Raw genomic sequence first — 20,357 nt, 5'->3', positions numbered from 1 at the left:
CCACTTCCATCAGTGTAGATGAAGGGGAGGAGACAGGTTTAAGAAGGATTTTCAAGCCCTGAGACAACTGAGACATGGATTGTGTATGTGTGCCATTCAGAGGGTGAATGGGCAAGACAACATTTTTAAGTGCCTTTGAATGGGGTATGGTAGTACAGTAGGTGCCAGTCGCACCGGTTTGTGTCAAGAACTGCAACGCTGCTGGGTTTTTCACACTCAACAGTTTCCCGTGTGTATCAAGAACGGTCCACCACCCAAAGGACATCTAGACAACTTGACACAACCGTAGGAAGCATTAGCGTCAACATGGGCCAGCATCCATGAGGAACGCTTTTGACAACTTGTAGAGTCCATGCCCCGATAAATTGAGGCTGTTCTGAGGGCTAAATAGGGTGGTGCAACACAGTATTAGGAATATACAGTATATATTATAAGAGGATAAGGCAGAGAGTTTGTCCTGTGAAAACATGGTTGTTCTGTGTTGGAACAGGTTGGTGTCCCCAGACATGTAGTGATCTGGTAGACGAGACTGTTTGTAGTGAACCCCTGATACTGCTGTACGGTACCAATCACTCTATTCATTCATTCATTCATTCATTCATTCATTCATTCATTCATTCATTACTAGACTGAATTAGTCAACCTCCCTCTCAGATACTCTTCTCTATTTATAAAACAGTTTTTATGAATTACTGTGAACAACTCAACTTTACTAAACACAATAAAAGCAGGAACATGGTCAGATCTGATTTATTGAAATGAAATAATCAACCACTCAGGATAAGGATAATAGCATAATGTAGCATAATTTAGTGAAATGTATACCTGAATCCTTTTATATGTTTTTTACTGGGTTTGCAATATAGCCATAATCTCTTTTTGTGTAGTGTATGATATAATACATATTGCTTGAATATGATTATGGTTTATTTTTATTCAACAGTACAATAGGTGTTGGTAAATGTTGTTGTGATGACTTTATAGGTTATCTCAGACTCCTATGAGATGGATGGCCATCTTTGTTTTATTGACTTTTGTACATTTTGAACTGTAAAACATTGGGACAAAGATGTATTTCAGAGCTCTGTACAGTGTTACTGCGGGGTTTGTATCCTGGGCCCAGTTTGGCACAGTTGTGATGACTTTTTGGAGTAAGGGACTAGCCGGTTCCCATTCATTCAGTTTGTATGCAGCACCAGAAGGCAAGTAGCGCTGGGGTCTGAGTATGATCTGTTGACTACAAAGATTCCTGTCACACGCTACACAAGGCCCCTGACTAGCCGATTTCGCAGAGCCCTCAGTTCTATGTCAACATGAGGACAACTGTGGAGGGAAGCTTTTACTTCTTCTTTTGTTTATGCATGATTACACACACACATTTTAATGAGTCCATTTAAGAATGTTAAGAAATGTTTCATTGGGTAAAGCATTTGCCATCCATGATCAGGTTTTCAAGCGGGAACAATGATACAATATTTAAGAACTCAGACGTTTTCTTGTTATGTTGAGAAACCATTTTGTGTATCACAATCCTTACACAAAAGGTTTCAACCCCTCTGGACAACTGTACTATAACCAGTAAGTCAAAAGATGGTGTTTGTTGTTGCAGCTGAACAAAAAAAAGTGGTTCTAAGTGATTGGCTGATCCTTGTGTCCCATGCAGGACAATCGTCCAGTCAAAAAGAGAACACAGTCGGCCTGTGTGGGCTCTAGTAGTGAAGATCCTACTCTGTTCACTCTTGCCTGGCTGCCCGCTGCATGGACCCACCGCACTCAGAAGAATGTGTCCAGTCATCTCGCCACTGAAAAGGCCACATGTGCAACTATCAAGATTCCTTAATACAGTCGGAAGAAATGTCACTATTATGCAAAGATATTGCTGCTTTATGGACTACTGGCTGAACTGTACAGTACACTGTCTCGCTTATGTTGATGGAATAATGTGTTGATTTTTAGAAAATGTATTTCTGAATTGTGTTATGGTTCTTAAAGATCCACTTCAGCCATTTTTATCTCAATATCAAATCATTCCTGAGTAACAATTAAGTACCTTACTGTGATTTGTTTGGTCAAAAAGAAACAAAAATGTGTTCTTTGCAAAGAGATATTTCTCAAGCAAGAATTTTGTTAGGACAGGCCAAAACGCCATCCCACCAAAACATGATTCAATTTCAGGCAGTGTTTTCAAACAGCTTACACTAAAAGGGGTATTATCATAATTGTCACAATTTCACAGTATTATTCCAATCTCAGTGTGGAAATATAAATCAAATGTATTTGTATTTGTCACATACACATGGTTAGCAGATGTTAATGCGAGTGTAGCGAAATGCTTGTGCTTCTAGTTCCGACAATACAGTAATAACCAACGAGTAATCTAACCTAACAATTCCAAAACTATTACCTTATACACACAAGTGTAAAGGGATAAAGAATATGTACATAAAGATATATGAATGAGTGATGGTACAGAACGGCATAGGCAAGATGCAGTAGATGGTATTGAGTACAGTATATGAGATGAGTAATGTAGGGTATGTAAACAAAGTGGCATAGTTTAAAGTGGCTAGTGATACATGTATTACATAAAGATGCAGTAGATGATATAGAGTACAGTATATACATATACAAATGAGATGAGTAATGTAGGGTATGTAAACATTATATTAAGTAGCATTGTTTAAAGTGGCTAGTGATATATTTTACATCAATTTCCATCAATTCCCATTATTAAAGTGGCTGGAGTTGAGTCCATGTGTTGGCAGCAGCCACTCAATGTTAGTGGTGGCTGTTTAACAGTCTAAAACACAGGACAATCATGTTTATGACTGCTCTGGGCCTTTAAAACAATTAAGTTATTTTGTGTTATTTTGACACAATTCACTCTTAATGCATCTGTTGTATCTAATATCACCTTTAAAAACAGTTGTAATTTGAAACTGGTCGTGTAAAACTATAACTAACCCAGTGACTTTCTAACATACTCTGAGCTTTTGCATATCCATCTCCTTTGTTGTCCTCTGTGAAAGTTATGCGTGTACTTACTACTTATTGGTAGGCTAGTATTTCTACAAATGTTATAGTATATTCTGGTTAATGTATGTGTGTGGAGGAGGGCCCAGAAATGGCAGGCAAAGCTACTGGGCTGATGATGATTTAAGTGTTACACCCTCTTGTTGATTCTTACCTAAATGAAAAGTGCTGTGAATGGATCCCCTAAAATCTAGAATTGGCCTGTTGTAGTTTTGGCTGGGGGCTGTCTGTAGGAGGGTAGGGAGCACAGAGGGAGCACAGAAGGAGCACCGAGGGCCTGGTGCTGCTGGGAGAGAGAGGGGAGCAGTTTGTGGTTCTGAGGCCAGTGGGTCCAGGGACCCTACTGGGGAACCATACACCTGGCTGTCTGTTCTCAACTCATTTGTATAATGCTGGATCATGGATGAAATTGAGTGTTCGGGAGTGGGATTGAAGTTTTAATTCTGGCTCTGTGCTTTGGGGCAGCTGTTCTGCCTTTCCCCTTCCAATCAATTAGGGCAGAGACAGCAGAGCCATGTTGGAGCAAAGGCCTGCTTTAGCTGTGGCTGGCTGTCATCTAGCTACCTGGGAGAAGTACTGCTGCCACCATGCTGAATAGGAATAAAACAAAGGAGTTTACCGTCCAGTTGAGCTAGCTACTGTTTGTCCTCTAATCAATAAATATGTTGTGATTATACGCTCGAGTGGACAGAGGAGGAATGTCAGTGAAACGAGGCAAAGCAGCCAAGTCTTGAGAAATGATAGAATGTGATTGCACTGTGCAACAGTAATATTGGAATAGGCGTTTTTCAATTAGCAGTATCTGTAGCCTGCAGCTAAAGGATCAGATGTTTTTACAACATGCCACTGTTCCACCAGGCATCTGTCAGGTGGAAATGGAAATGCCTACAACAGCCGAGCGATTGGCTTCACATGCAAGAAGACTGACACGCTGCAGAGAGGAAAAGAAGCATGCAGACTAGACCGCACAAAGCAATCCTGATGGGTGGTCTGAGTGTATGCCCAAGCAGGCCCCACGGGAACCAAACCCACTCTTCTGACTCACTCTGTACTCTGTACTCTCATTCCAACTCTGCACCTCAGCCAGGTATGGATGTGGGAATGGGGAGTGGAGTCACCTCCGGCTCACACACTTTGCACAGATGAAATAGGAGTATTTAGGTGCATGTCGTTCATGCTTAATGCCTCCAATATGCACCAGTCCAACAGATTCAGGCCAACGGATGAGTCACAAAGCCTTTGATGCCGCCAGTGTCACAACCACCGCATGGTAATACCCCTCTTTGTTTTGTAAGTGCTGCCCTGGTCAGAACTGGCTGTGTGTGTGCCCGGTTTGTGACTATGTTTGACCTCTCTTTGGGCCGTGGCTAATGCAGAGTTTGGGCTCCTGAATGGGGCCGGGGTCAGTGCCCAGTGACACATGACCTGCCACGGTTAATTCCAGCAGAACAATAGGCCCGACCCCAGTCCACATCTCATCCCATTACACCTCCATGCCAAATGAATTGTTTGTTTTTGTGGGCTGCTCTCTCCTGACCTTTCAGCCCACTTGTTTTAATAACGTTCAGTTTAAACCTGGAAACACAGGATTCACTCTGCGCTGAACACAGATGGGCCTTCGATTGGTTCTCTCAAGGGTCTTCCTTAGTGTCATGATGCTGACCATCTCCTGGGCTGGACTTGACACGCCCAGAGAAAACGCTTCCTGCTTGGGTTCTTCTCAGAGGATTTTCAAGTGTGAGTGAGGAGGTATATCCACTTACTGTGTGGTTCCTGTTTGCTGATGTACACAGTAAATACTTGAGAGAGATATCTGTGAATGATATGGCTAATCAATAAGCCTAAATGGCCACACATACCCACTCTAGTTGTCAGTGATGAATGACTGGTAGCCAGTGGAACACGTGTGTTTTAAATAAAGGGGGATGAATATCCATGGCTGAAAGCTGGCCTGGGAGCTTCGAGAAAAAGTAGAGCGAGAGAGGGCAGCTAATGTGACAGAGACCGTTTCATCACCTGAGGGTTGCAGTGATACAACATGAACAATATACGATAACACACACCATACTGGAGGATAGAGTTACCCCACAATGTTCTGTATTTAGATCAATTATGACCAGAAATTGAGTTATCATTTACACGGTAGAGGCTAGCCTTATTCAGATATTTACAGAGGCCATCTGTAGATCTCTAAACCTACAGTGGCAAATGGTGTGTGTAGGGGGGTATTCTCTGTCCTGGAGAGCTGGAACAAAAACCTGCAATTACCTTCCCCTGCTCTGATTGTGAACTCCCTACCCCAGTTTCCAAATATTGTAATGCTCAATATTTCTATCAAAGACACCAATACATTTATTGAAGATATGTAACATCATGAAATATAATACATCAACGGACGATACAGTTCATATCATAAGCAGCGTAGCCTCTATTGGTCAAAAGTTTCACTGTTTCAGTTTAACCGTTTCAAAATGAACCATATGATCCAACCATATGAGAATTGCACAACAGGTGCATTGTTTTTGTCTTCACAGAGACAGATCATGCCATCATGTTTGCAGCAGAAGCAGTGGTGTCAAGATGTGTTTCATTTGACTCATCTTTCCTTAGGTCCTGTCTTTGGAGCAGTCATTATGCTCTGGAGGTCAGGGTTACAGCAGAGGGACCTCCATCACCCACTCATCATTGGATGTGCATCAAGAACGTCAGAAAGACACCTGGGAAAGAGACATGTTACAGGTATACTGCACCATAGGATTTCATGGTTGAGGTCTTGATGCCCTCCAAGTAAAAGCAATGTACAGTCATTCATTTATCTGGATAAAAGGGATTCATTGCCTGTCCTTATATTTTACCTTGTGTAAATTCATGCTTTTCCCTGCTTTATGTGCAGGTAAAAATCTGTCATAATGCCTTTCAGATGTACTTTTAGTGATGAGTAATTTTTTATTTCCCTTTTCTTGTGTTTTCTTTTTTAGTTTAAAGTGGTGGCAGGTAGCCTAATGGTTAGAGCATTGGACTTGTAACCGAAAGGTTGCAAGATCGAATCCCTGAGCTGACAAGGTAAAAATCTGTCGTTCTGCCCCTGAACAAGGCAGTTAACCCACTGTTCCTAGCCTGTCATTGAAAATAAGAATTTGTTCTTATTAAAAATATTTAATTGATTGATCGGGACAGCAAGCAGCGGGTTTACCCCACCCCACCCCACCAGCAGGTGGCGTGTCATCACATGGCACATGCTGCCTCACCGATGGATCATGCTTGGCACAGGGTGGGGTGGAGTCCAGGTGCAGAAAGAGGCCAGGTACCCAGGTGTGAGTAATCACCTGTCTCCCAAGTCAAACACTGATTGGGAATTTGAGAGCCTCTTAAAGAGAGAGGTGTTATCTCTGTCTGACCCACTGGTTGACCGGGGACCACAAACCAGCCATATCCTTCCTGCAATGATGGGGAAATGACTGATTTACAGACCCTGGTTGTGTCTACATTCAGGCCTGCCTTCAGCACACATATTGTACTGTATGGTTTATTCTGCCAGACATTATTTGAGTTGGCCTTATATACATAAGGGAATATAATGAATATAAACCTTTCCCTGCAGACAATTGGATAAATAGTATTTCATGAAGTGGCACTACAGTTTGTAGTACTACACGTTACTGTACAACATACAAAACACTTCTACTGTAATTCACAGCACTTCAGCAGCCCTCACAGAGGGGAATACTGTTCAGCATCTAGTTAAATATGCCCGGCTTAAAGACGCTCTCTGGAGTGTGTTTAGAAAATTAAGGGCCTGGATTTTTTCATAATTGTCCATTTTATCATTTTATTACAGCTAGCTTACTGTGATGGGCTCCTATTATCATTTATGAAATACAATTAAAGCGTGACTTATTTCAGGCCCCACTACAGTGAACTGCATGTGTCGGCTCTGCTATATTTAAATAGCATTAAGTAATTGGAAAAACACAAGAAGGGAAGGCAGAACATGTAACCAAACGGCAAAATTGTCTTTCTGGATTTATTTTCCCCTCCATAAATATTCCAGAGGTTCCTCTATCACACCCAAGTTTAAAGCAGAGAGGAAATAGTCTTTAACTGATACAGAAACTAATTTAGAACAGCTTTTCCAAAGAGATACGCTTTCCACTGAGAACGAACATTTGGCCCAAGCCGGCACCTTCAGTACAAAAAATGCTAATGAAGTTGATCTCTTAGCCATTCTAAACTAATTGCATAGTCGAGATTACAAAGCATTCAGTCAGTGAAAAAGGGGTTATTAATTGAAATGGTACCATATAATGCTCATATTCTCCATAAATGTGTAGATGGTAATCGGTGGAGGTTGGCTGGGTTTAAATGACACTCACTAGCTGTCAGAACAACCCTCATTCACTAGGCCCCTGTGAGGGGATGTAGCTAGGTCTCACTGCACATAGCAGGCCTATGTAGGCAAATAGCTAGGCTTCATTTGCATGAGGAAATGACTAATGATGCAACTGCTTTTTTAGCATGCTATAAATATAATTTAAACATCATTACATAAGCTGTAGTCCAAACTCCAACTTTATACCCCACCTTTTTAACAGGAACTAATACAATGTGCTGCCTATGGACATATATGGCCTCATGGATATATTATAGTGACAATAAGTATTCAAAGTATCGCTTCTTTCCTCTAAACAAATAAAACAAAGCATTACAAAACTACAGTCTTGTTCACTTTCCCCCCCTCCATTCTCCTATTTCGCTCACTCTCTCATTTTCTCTCCCCTCAAAAAAATACAGAGACAACGCCTTGAGGCTCTCTAGTCACTATTGTGAGTGCCTGTGAGTTCTGTTTGGCCTCATTGTTCTCAGTTAATCAGCCGTGGTAAATGTGGACCCCTCCAGCTCATTAGGATTCTCAGTCCCTCGGAGCAGAGCGGAGGTGACCATGGGAAGTTCCTGCTGGCTGGGCCTGGCCGGTAGGGCAGCCTATCCTGGAGAGAGAGAATGGCCTGATGAATTACCTGCCCAGACACCTTGTGAGTCCATCCTTCCCCATCCTGCTCCCCTCCCTCCCCATGGTTAAAGAGTTCCAGCTCTCCCTTTGACTGTCTGTGGACAAGCCCTGTCTGTTCATCGCTCATCCCCGCTCAGTCACAGCTCCCTCCTCGGGTTTCTCTGTGGGACCGTGAGCAGAGGAGAGCACACCCCAGCACTCCCCTTCTCCTCACCTGTCTCTGCATCCCCACCGTCACGCACTGTTTACAAACACTCACTATCTACTCCCGTCTTGGCCCAGCACAGTGTGGGGTGTTTGGAGACGGAAGTGAGTTTATAATATTCATGGTTTGTCTAAGTGTATAAACAACTTTTCCTAATTTTCGCAATCTCTGAGTAAACTGTGTCAACTTCTGTACCTGCTGATGTGAATGGGACAGAAACTCCACAATTGAAGGCCTCCTCGAGCCTACCTCTCCATAGCTTGGCTGTTCTGAGACAGTAAACCAGTTCTGTTGGTATTAGGTGGATGGGAGAGCAGGGACTGGGCTACTATGCTATAGAGAGAGGGGGTTGAGGCTGCTTGACAATAATTAGAGTTGACTCACCCTTTCCCTGGTTATAATCCGCTGGATATACTGCACTCATACAGGTGTCCAGAAAATCCAATTATCACAACCATGGCAGGGAAAACTAGAAGGGAAAGACAGGAGAAAATATGAACTAGAGATGTCATAGCCTTACATAAAAACATATTTATAAAAAACAAATACTTTTGATTAAACTGCCTGGCTGCACATAAGGCATTATGTTATTTATCTTATCTTGAATGTGTGTGTATGTGGGTGTTTCATGTCCATACAAGAGCATCAAAAGTTTTTAAAGTAAGAGAGGAGGAACCAATCTCCCTGCAAGATTCAGTAAATACAAAAATAGTAGAGGGTAGACTTGCAAGCATGTAATGTGCTTTTCCCCCTGCTGTTGTTAGAAGAGGAGGAGGGTATATGTGCTTCCTTCCCTGCAGGGTCCCAGTATTCCCCCACTCCCCCATCCTCTCACCCCCCCAGTGACAAAGGCCTGGAGCCCGGGCCACTCCTCCAGCTACCGGCCTCCAGGAGCACCATGCTGGGGTCTGTGGGAGGAAGCCAGAGTGCCCCTCTACCCCCTCTGCCCCCCCTGTCCCTCTCTGCTCTGTCCTCCCAACCTCGTGGCCCAAACATGTGGGCTCAAATCCCGTCAGTGCGGCCAGGCGCACGGCTGGAACAAACTCTCCCGACAGATGGAGTTGGCCTCTCCTCCACCAGATTCTCCCTTAGAAGTCCTGCATATCCTCTCTGACCTGAGTGATGGCTGCCCTGTGAGAGGCAGATGTGTTCCCATGCTACCAACGATGTTTTGAAGTCAAGAAAGATCCCAGATCACAGCATTCCTGCACAACAACATTGACAATGTCTACACTTGGTTTGATACATCATGGTTTTCCTCCCAATGACTTGTCTCTATGAGGGCTGCAGGTTACAGTATTAGGAATTAGTTAAAGCGTTAGTCCTTTTCAATACTATATTACAATCCAAAGTACATACATGTTTAATCCATCATCTGAAGACAATGGGATGTGTGAGCAGAGAAACGTTCATCTTCAAACATGACAAGTGGACAAAGCGCCATGTGTGTGAGGGTAATGAGTCTCGACTTACCCATCCAGAGTTTGGTCAATAAAACCAAGCACCCCAATGGGACTTCACTCTATTTGAATTTCAACAACCGTTGAACAAAGCAAATATGAAACTCCAACATTCAATCATTGCACTACCTAAATATTTAACCATGGAAATGAGCAAAAATAACAAATCCTGGTTATCCCTTTCTGGAAGCCGCCTTCATAAAGCCATCTTCCTACCATCACAACAATGTCGTGACAATGTAATGTAGACTTTTTAACTGACGGTTCCATAATGGGTTACACGTCTCCAGCTTCTGTCCTTAACTAACATAAATAGACTAGGTTTTGCCAATTCCACTGTGTCCCTTAAGATGCTCTCATTAATTTTAGATTGGGTCTAAATTGAGTCTTGCTCTTTGTGACCAAAAATTAGATTAATTTCTATTCAAATTGTGACTTGTCCTCAAATAACCATCCTAATAAGAGATTCATTATTTCCATTTCAGATATGGTGATATTCCACTGTGCTTTACAGTAAATCACCTCGTATTGGATCCGCTCTGCCCCCACGTTGCCCCATCAAACTGAAAGACTGGAGAAGGCAAGTGCTTCACAGTTAACGTGGCTGGTGACACAGACACATTAGGTTGTTGACTTGAAATAGCCATATTTTATGGGCCTTAAACCTAAAGAATGTAATTGTTCCTGAGCACAGGCCAGCTGCAGCAGAGGACCAACACTGCGCCACCAACGAGGAGGTGTGAAAAAAGGGAACTTTTCCACCACACAAAACTCTTATGACAAAGCAGGGAATAGTTCACAGAGACATGCCACATTCCACAAGGGCCCAATGCGTCTTTCTCTCGGCACTGTGTGTGACAGAAGTAGGGGTGGAGGGACGCTTTCACAATGCCTGGGGACATTAAGGGACTGAGAACTGGGACGTGTCCCTGTCTGAAAAGTCACTACCAGAATAGGGTTCAGTAATGTACACTGTTTTTCTTTACATACAGTGGGGCAAAAAAGTATTTAGTCAGCCACCAATTGTGCAAGTTCTCCCACATAAAAAGATGAGAGAGGCCTGTAATTTCATCATAGGTACACTCCAACTATGACAGGCAAAATGAAAAAACAAAATCCAGAAAATCACATTGTAGGATTTTTAATGAATTTATTTGCAAATTATGGTGGAAAATAAGTATTTGGTCACCTACAAACAAGCAAGATTTCTGGCTCTCACAGACCTGTAACTTCTTCTTTAAGAGGCTCCTCTGTCCTCCACTCGTTGCCTGTATTAATGGCACCTGTTTGAACTTGTTAACAGTATAAAAGACACCGGCCCACAACCTCAAACAGTCACACTCCAAACTCCACTATGGCCAAGACCAAAGAGCTATCAAAAGACACCAGAAACAAAATTGTAGACCTGCACCAGGCTGGGAAGACTGAATCTGCAATAGGTAAGCAGCTTGGTTTGAAGAAATCAACTGTGGGAGCAATTATTAGGAAATGGAAGACATACAAGACCACTGATAATCTCCCTCAATCTGGGGCTCCACGCAAGATCTCACCCCGTGGGGTCAAAATGATCACAAGAACGGTGAGCAAAAATCCCAGAACCACACGGGGGGACCTAGTGAATGACCTGCAGAGAGCTGTGACCAAAGTAACAAAGCCTACCATCAGTAACACACTACGCCGCCAGGGACTCAAATCCTGCAGTGCCAGATGTGTCCCCCTGCTTAAGCCAGTACATGTCCAGGCCCATCTGAAGTTTGCTAGAGAGCATTTGGATGATCCAGAAGAAGATTGGGAGAATGTCATATGGTCAGATGAAACCAAAATATAACTTTTCAGTAAAAACTCAACTCGTCGTGTTTGGAGGACAAAGAATGCCGAGTTGCATCCAAAAAACACCATACCTACTGTGAAGCATGGGGGTGGAAACATCATGCTTTGGAGCTGTTTTCTGCAAAGGGACCAGGACGACTGATCCGTGTAAAGGAAAGAATGATTGGGGCCATGTATCGTGAGATTTTGAGTGAAAACCTCCTTCCATCAGCAAGGGCATTGAAGATGAAACGTGGCTGGGTCTTTCAGCATGACAATGATCCCAAACACACCGCCCGGGCAACGAAGGAGTGGCTTCGTAAGAAGCATTTCAAGGACCTGGAGTGGCCTAGCCAGTCTCCAGATCTCAACCCCATAGAAAATCTTTGGAGGGAGTTGAAAGTCTGTGTTGCCCAGCAACAGCCCCAAAACATCACTGCTCTAGAGGAGATCTGCATGGAGGAATGGGCCAAAAAACCAGCAACAGTGTGTGAAAACCTTGTGAAGACTTACAGAAAATGTTTGACCTCTGTCATTGCCAACAAAGAGTATATAACAAAGCATTGAGATAAACTTTTGTTATTGACCAAATACTTATTTTCCACCATAATTTGCAAATAAATTAATTTACAAATCCTACAATGTGATTTTCTGGATTTTTTTTCTTCTAATTTTGTCTGTCATAGTTGAAGTGTACCTATGATGAAAATTACAGGCCTCTCTCATCTTTTTAAGTGGGAGAACTTGCAAAATTGGTGGCTGACTAAATACTTTTTTTGCCCCACTGTATGTAGAGAAAGTGGGGTGGACTAGGAACTCAGTGGTTCCATGATGTGTTGTCCCAGTTTGTTCATGAGGGAAATCCAAGCCAGGTGCACAAGAATAGAATGGGGACCAGGCTTGACGATACTAAGTGACAAGATACTGTAAATAATCGTAAAATGATCGAATGGACGTGGATTAGGATCAGATCTGGGCCCGGTTTCCCAAAAGCATTTTAAGGCTAAATTCATCGATATAGAACCTTCGTAGGAACATTGTTAAATCGCCAAACTATTCTCCTAAACCATCGTTATTAACTTTGCACTTGAAAACGCTCGTAATCTAATGCCTGCCTCAGACCACTCCCAGAACCGAGAAGTGCGTCGTACGTGATGCTTTTTTTGCCCTCATTTTATACACAGAAGATCTCCGCGAAACATAGAATCACATGGTTAAGCCATCGCTCTGTGACCGCCGATAACTTCAGAAAAAAGTTGACTACAAATAGTCTTTGCAATTGATACAAACAAGCGACGTATAAAACGATGCTTCAAACGAAAACAGAGATGGCTGGATTAAATTGTTAACTATAGGCCTATTTCAATCATATTGAAATGCATTTCATGTTCAATCAATTGAGCTCTATTTTGCTACTTTTAGTCTGTCTAATTTGTCTCAATATATTCCATGATGTGTAGTCATGCGCAGTGATGTGCCAAATCTGTGATTTTATGCATTTTTAATGAGAAGCATTAGAATAAACCGCCTCAATATTTGCAGGCGTAGGCGGTAATATCTTTCTAGTAGCTGATCCGTCGTCACTATTGTGAAATAATTATAATAAAGTAAGATTTCAATGGAGAAAGCTGAACCGAGAGCAGCGCTTTCTCTCTTTCCATCCTATCAGTATCGACACATGCTCCAACGACGCATTTAGCGACCGTTCTCTCTGCGTAGTGTTTTGGGAAACGCATGTTACATCTTCGGCCGTTGTAGGTAAGATGCATTGTTAAAACACTTGTAACACGAAGTTAAATTGCTATCGGGAAACCGGGCACTGATGTGTAAATTGATCAGTAGACTTTCTTCGGTCTCTCTCTGGCTGCGTTTACACAGGAAACCCAATTCTGATATTTTTTTCACTAATTGGTGTTTTGACCAATCAGATCAGCTCTGAAAAAAATCTGACGTGAAGAAATCTGTGATTGGTCAAAAGACCAATTAGTTGAAAAAATATCAGTATTGGGCTGCCTGTCTAAACGCAGCCTCTCTCTCTGAGTAATTACCACTCAGCTGTTCTAAAGAACAACCAATGGCAGTCTTCCAATGACTGAGTTCATATTCTTTGTGCCACGCTCAATTTGGAATAGTGATTGTTGGGCCGGCCTGCCACCCTCTCAGGGCATTGGAGAATGCAACCAACCAGGAAAAACAGGTATGGCAAGGCTTCTCAGAGGTAATGGGAAACGTCTGAATATTTCTCAATGAAGGAAGAGAACACTTATTTTTAGAGGGGAGGGATATTAGTAATAGTAGCTGTGAGCAATAAGGTGTACCAAGGTGTAGCAATGGATAACATGCAACCGGTCTCTTCTCTTCAGCCCCAAACCTACCATATCTGGTGAGGTATCCATCTCCTGGGCAGACATGTCGTCTTGGTCATATGGATTTCAGCAATCTCCTCTCACCTTTTCTGTAACAATATAATGCAAATAAACAAATTCTGGTTTACTATGTGTTACATATGTATTTAGAACACCGTGCATTGTATCTGGGAGCCTTTAGATTGAGGAAATATAATTTTCACAGAATACAACAGGTGTTGCTGTCTCTGTCTGGCCGGTTCCCCTCTTTCCACTGGGATTCTCTGCCTCTAACCCTATTACAGGGGCTGAGTCACTGGCTTACTGGGGCTCTTTCATACTGTCCCTGGGAGGGGTGCGTCACCTGAGTGGGTTGAGTCACGGATGTGATCTTCCTGTCTGGGTTGGCGCCCCCCCCCTTGGGTTGTGCCGTGGCGGAGATCTTTGTGGGCTATACTCGGCCTTGTCTCAGGATGGTAAGTTGGTGGTTGAAGATATCCCTCTAGTGGTGTGGGGGCTGTGCTTTGGCAAAGTGGGTGGGGTTATATCCTTCCTGTTTGGCCCTGTCCGGGGGTGTCCCCTCCTGTCTCAGCCTCCAGTATTTATGCTGCAGTAGTTTGTGTCGGGGGGCTAGGGTCATTTTTTTATATCTGGAGTACTTCTCCTGTCCTATTTGGTGTCCTGTGGGAATTTAAGCGTGCTCTCTCTAATTCTCTCTTTCTCTCTTTCGTTCTCTCTCTCGGAGGACCTGAGCCCTAGGACCATGCCTCAGGACTACCTGACATGATGACTCCTTGCTGTCCCCAGTCCACCTGGCCGTGCTGCTGCTCCAGTTTCAACTGTTCTGCCTTATTATTATTGGACCATGCTGGTCATTTATGAACATTTGAACATATTGGCCATGTTGTTATAATCTCCACCCGGCACAGCCAGAAGAGGACTGGCCACCCCACATAGCCTGGTTCCTCTCTAGGTTTCTTCCTAGGTTTTGGCCTTTTCTAGGGAGTTTTTCCTAGCCACTGTGCTTCTACACCTGCATTGCTTGCTGTTTGGGGTTTTAGGCTGGGTTTCTGTACAGCACTTTGAGATATCAGCTGATGTACGAAGGGCTATATAAATACATTTGATTTGTGTTGTATATATTTTTCACCTTACAGTGAAATGCTTACTTTCAATGTCAATGAGTCGATGTGTGGGGGTACAGGTTAGTTGAGGTAATTGAGGTAATATGTACATGTAGGTAGGTGAAATGTGACTGCACAGATAATAAACAATGACTAGCAGAAGTGTAAAAAAAAAAAAGGAGGGGGGTCATTTGATGAAATGTTGGCTTGGGGTAGAAGCTGTTAAGGAGCCTTTTGGACCTAGACTTGGCGCTCTGGTACAGCTTTCTGTGCAATAGCAGAGAGAGCAGTCTATGACTAGGGTGGCTATATACAAATTTATCACTTTAGGGTTGCCATTCCAACATGAAGTCCCCCTTTATCTAGTCAAAAGGAAACCATTGTTTCCACACCAAACATCGAAAACAAATCTCTGTAGAAAGTTTTTGAGCAAGCTTGTATAATCACACAGAGGGTACCAGAGACAGACAGGCCTGTACCAAAACAGACAGTAGGGAGCAGAAAATAAAGTGTTGCCTTGTGTTGGACTACATACTGCAGCTGCCTCGCGTTCTTCCAGTAGTTTAATACACATGGGCATGTAATGAATGGGGGCCGCTGTGTTACTTACTGTATGTTACTGTAGGCATCTAGCTCCTATAACCCCACTACAGGCTGATCTGCGAGACATAGCAATCATAATTCTTCCCCATCATAAAGAGGACTTGTTGGGGATCCGTGTGGTCTGTCTGTCTCTTACAATACCCTGCCTTCAGGGCCTACCCATGGCCAATGCCAGCCAGACCACGTTGTGTTCTTTGGCTTGGCAGTGTCTCTGAAACAGACTGTTCACTCTCCTTGGAGTGGCTCAGAGGAACTTTATTGAAGATGTAGATAAATAGGTTCAAGAAGGTTAAACTTTTTAATGGTAATAATGCCAGGGATGAAGAATATCCTCATTGCCGTGTCCCCAATTATTTTCCGATGCAAAATGTTTAGAAATATACAGAATTGTACTTTTGTTATTAGCTCCAGACCAACAAGGATTTAAACTATATGCTGAATTATGAAATCCTTTGACTTTTAAGTAGATTTTCCAGAATGCATACAGACATGGTTACCATGTTTTATTTGAGTGCTTCTGCTTCAGACAGCATGCTAGTTATTATTGTGCCAACATGACTACTGAAATCACCATATGTAATTCTAACTTGCAAGGAGAACTGCAGGTGGCTTTACAGTGACTTAGCCAAAGCATTAACCAAACAGAGGTGTGTGTCTACTTTGAATATCAGTTTTTCTGTTACAGTTGGAGCACAAGTGGCAAATCACAAGGCTCATATAAGATTTTCAGGAAGTCACAGCTCTGAATGTGACCGATGAAAATTAGTATTGTACTTTCAAGATTTACCCAGTTTGAGGCACTTGATCACTGTTTGTATACAATGTACCCATAGAATATAAAATGTTTCATACAAACGCATAGGCCCTATACTGATTTTGTGTGTTGGATTGGAAGTGTCAGCTAATTGATCATAACGCTATCAAAAACCAACTTCCTTATCATTAACATTTCTCCCAAATATTCTCCTCATATAGGTAAAGCTTATGTAACAGAGTGTGGAGGAGATGATGAATAAACAGGGTTGAAAAGCAGAAGTCCTGTTGTGTGTGTGCACTGCACTCTGTTATGGTGCTCTAGCTAGCTGTGCTCTAGTATGTTTGTTCCAGTGAAAGAGGGGCCATGTTCAGCCCAGACTGGGCCCCCATAATGCTGAAAACACCATGGATTTGGAGCTGTCCTTTGTTGTCCCGGCATGCTGACATCACATACTGCTGATGGGCCGAAATCCCTCTTTCTCCAGCACCAGCACTTTTGAAACAAAACTGCCATGACACTGATGAACAATGCCAACTTGCCAAAAAATCCCTCATTAAATCACACACACTGGCACCCAGTCACCTACACACATGCACGCGTGCGCATACTCACACACACACACACTACGCCCAATAAATCCAAAAGGTAATCAGAAATATATTGCTGCTGCCACAAAAAAAATGGTTCATTAAGCCTCTACAAGTGGATCTGGTACTTACTCTGTTGTCGCTGATGCCAACTCTGTTTCTGCACACTACCCTGCCCTTCATCAAACATCAGCAGGAAGAAGATTTGTCACATTTGAACAAACAAATACTGAAGCATTACTACAAACAATGTCTAGTGGCAGATATTATGTTGAAGACATAAATGCTTTGTATGCTTGTGGCCATATTGGTATATGAATGTAATAGTAGAGAGAAAATGGTAGGTTAGCCATTTGCATGGAGTTAAAAGACACAGGGAATGTAAGGATAGCTCTGTGCTTACCATTCAGTGTTTACAGAAACATTTGCATAGGAACACACATGACATAGTTCTCTTGAAGGGAGGATTGATTAGATATGAGGCTAAATAAAGCAAGAGAGATTCTCCCTCTCGGCCCGAGTTCAAGTTTACACCTATTGCTGAAACCATTCCGTTTGAAAAGAATAGTGAAACACATCCATTGTGCTAACACAGGATCACTCCATGAATGTCATCTCCAAATAACAGAGCGAGCATTTTTCCAGTTATAGGAATGGCATGCACCTTGCAGCACTCTCTTCCCTATGGGTACAGGAAAACTGCTTGGATGATACAAGCTCTCAGAAGCATCACATAGGTCCCACTCAAACACAATCAAATACAATCAATCACAATAGCATCCTCAAGCACTCAGACTAGTGTCGTCCCTCTTTCTATCTCTCTCTCTCTCACTCGCACTCACACACACTCGCGCGCGCGCGCGCGCACACACACAGAACACCCTCTAGAGAGTAGCAGTCTGTTTAACGTGACAAATAGCATCATTTGGGAGCCCATGGGGCATATCCAGGACCAAAGAGACAGCAGATTGAAATATCCTGTGAAGAGCTTCCCTTCATTCACACATGCTCCTGTGGGACTCGCCATGACAATTTCAAAATCACTGATAAAGTTGACACATATTTACAGGGCCATGAGCACCTTCACCCTTCACCCAGGGAGGTAAGCCATATCCTCCATCCACATGGGATGACATGTAAGCAAGCTAAACTATGTCATGGAAAAGCAATGGTTTCAAAGTCATAAGCATAATCTAACAATTTTTTCAGAATGGCACAAATTCCCCGATATCAGGGTACTCATGTCAACATGTTTGCTTTCAGAGCATATTTGATCCCAAATTATAAGGGGGAGAGATACCTCGGTGTCCCATTCTAAAAACATTAAGTATTAGCAAAGGTTGGATATCTGTATTTCACTAACTTATGTAAACTTTAGTTATCATCAAATATAGACATGTATTAATGTAATTGATCTACTAGAAAACTCAATATGAAAACTTTTTTTGTGGGGGGGGGGTATTTTTGTGGTTTATTATTTTTGTGTTTTTTTTATCATGTGAAGTGGAAAATGGGGAATTTCAGAACTGCATGAACACCCTGATAACTCTCAATCAAACATCACTACTAAAAAATACTGTAAATCCTCTCAGTAGATCGGTGAACTCCAGTGACATGTAATGCAACAAACCGACACAATCTTGAGCTGATTAAATAGAACAGCCACACACACACACACACACACACAACTCTCTCCTAACTGCTGTACTGAAATCTGTGGAGATCTGTCAGTGCCAACTAAATTCTCACCCAGGTTGTCAACCATGCCTCTGCTAGACAGGGTCACAGGGTTAAAATCGATTTCACAGGCCACCTGGAGAGCCTAGGCTGCAAACTGACTCAAAAAATGTATATCAGACTTGCTTACCACCCAGGGCTAGGCCAGGGCTAACACGCCCACTAAAAAGTCCCCAGCCCAACAGAAGTTGGCACAGGCAGAGGCTGGAGCTGTTGACCCTGCAAGCTGACCTCCTCAAACTTCAACTGAATTGTTCTGGCAGTTTCCACGGTGACGAGGCACTCCAAGCTTTATCCTACTTACTGAAACAAGAGGGACTGTAATCTACTGGGCAAAAAAGTTGCATCTCCTTATTTTCAATGAATGTCCTTTTTATACGGTACCTTTTGCAGTTTATTTTGTTATTAGGTTGGATTTCTTCTACTGTGTTATATTGACAATAATTTATTATTTACCAGATTATAATGTATATATTTATAATAATTATAAAAGCCTTGTAATAATGGCTGTTGTTGTGGAGGAGTAGGCAGTTTTTGTGCTTTTTCTTGTAGTGTCAATGTGGTCAAGTCCCTCTCTGCCTCCCCTCCCCATGTATGAATAACTGTTATTAAATTCCATTGCGGCCTTTCAATTTGTACTGTCTAAATGTCAATAAATGTAGGCTGAATAAAAAGCTTATCTGAGTCAACCAACTCTTTGTGTTTAGTGATTGTTCCTGTCCAAGATTCCAAGCACAATTTCCACTCACACTACTTCAATGAACTGGGGTATCAAAAGGGGAATTTACAAATACAGATTTATGCAATCACACTAATCTGAAAGAACATCAATGTTGCTCTCTTATTAAAACCACAATTTCATATCATTTCCACTTATGTAGACTTATTCCACCTGTGTGCTACTTTTGGACAACAATGTTTGAGATCAATTCATTTTAAAAGTATTGTTTTGTATGAGGAGTTTTCAATTCATGAGTTAAAGTTAAATTCACTTTCTGAATTGAAAACTGAATTGACCCCAACCCTGATAGACAATACTCTATTTCCAAATGTTGTGTGTGTATTTTTTATGAGACCTTCTAGAAAGCTAGGACTGAACTGGTTTATTATTGAGCAGCCCTCTCAAACTTTTTACTCGGAATTTCAGAATTAAAAGTGGTTTGATACTTTACTGTATGTATCCCACTGAATGCAACAGAAATCGCCCAAGGGTCATCCTTTGAGCTGCTTCTTACACGGGCCTAGAGTTCAAGACAATCAGAAATGTTGTACTGAAAGATAGGCTTAGTCCTAAACAAGATGACTATTAATCAAAATCTGCACTTTTCAAATGTTACCTTTTCCATTCCCTGTAACCAAGTTATGATTCCATCGATTGATCCATTTAATTAATTTTCCCTTTCTCCTCTCGCCCGGGGCAGCTTTGTGATGGAGTGATGTTCTGATTGCGGGTTTGGATGCACGCGCAGTAGAAGGTACTCATGGTTTAGATGTCCCGCTTATCGTCAAGCAAAACGTCACATAATCAATAAGAGCGTTCCAGCTGTCTGGGATCTTCATCTCTTCTTGAAGTCGTAACTTGGTCTGACACCCTGCCAACTGTGTGGCCTCGCTTCATTTGGCCATACACTTCATCAGTTAAGCAATGAGCCATGGAAATATAGGGCATTACTTCCCTATGTAGACCTA

General features: G+C 42.4%; 1 long non-coding RNA gene across 3 annotated transcripts in view; it reads right to left on the bottom strand.

Annotated features, from left to right (window-relative positions):
• Positions 1–5,369: 5,369 nt before the first annotated feature.
• Positions 5,370–20,357, bottom strand: part of LOC139410179 (uncharacterized) — a 28,794-nt gene continuing 13,806 nt past the window's right edge. For 2 of the 3 annotated variants that reach the window (XR_011634458.1, XR_011634459.1), the window contains 3 exons: positions 13,891–13,970; positions 8,631–8,715; positions 5,370–8,018 (listed from right to left, as the gene is read on the bottom strand). This is a non-coding gene — a long non-coding RNA (uncharacterized lncRNA). The remainder of the gene's footprint in view (positions 8,019–8,630; positions 8,716–13,890; positions 13,971–20,357) is intronic. The other variant, XR_011634460.1, reaches the window with a different exon arrangement.

This window comes from Oncorhynchus clarkii, chromosome 5, assembly GCF_045791955.1.
Source record: "Oncorhynchus clarkii lewisi isolate Uvic-CL-2024 chromosome 5, UVic_Ocla_1.0, whole genome shotgun sequence".
Classification (NCBI taxonomy): Eukaryota; Metazoa; Chordata; class Actinopteri; order Salmoniformes; family Salmonidae; genus Oncorhynchus; species Oncorhynchus clarkii.
Note: the sequence above shows the minus strand (reverse complement) of the source record. Positions and strands in the feature narration are given on the sequence as shown.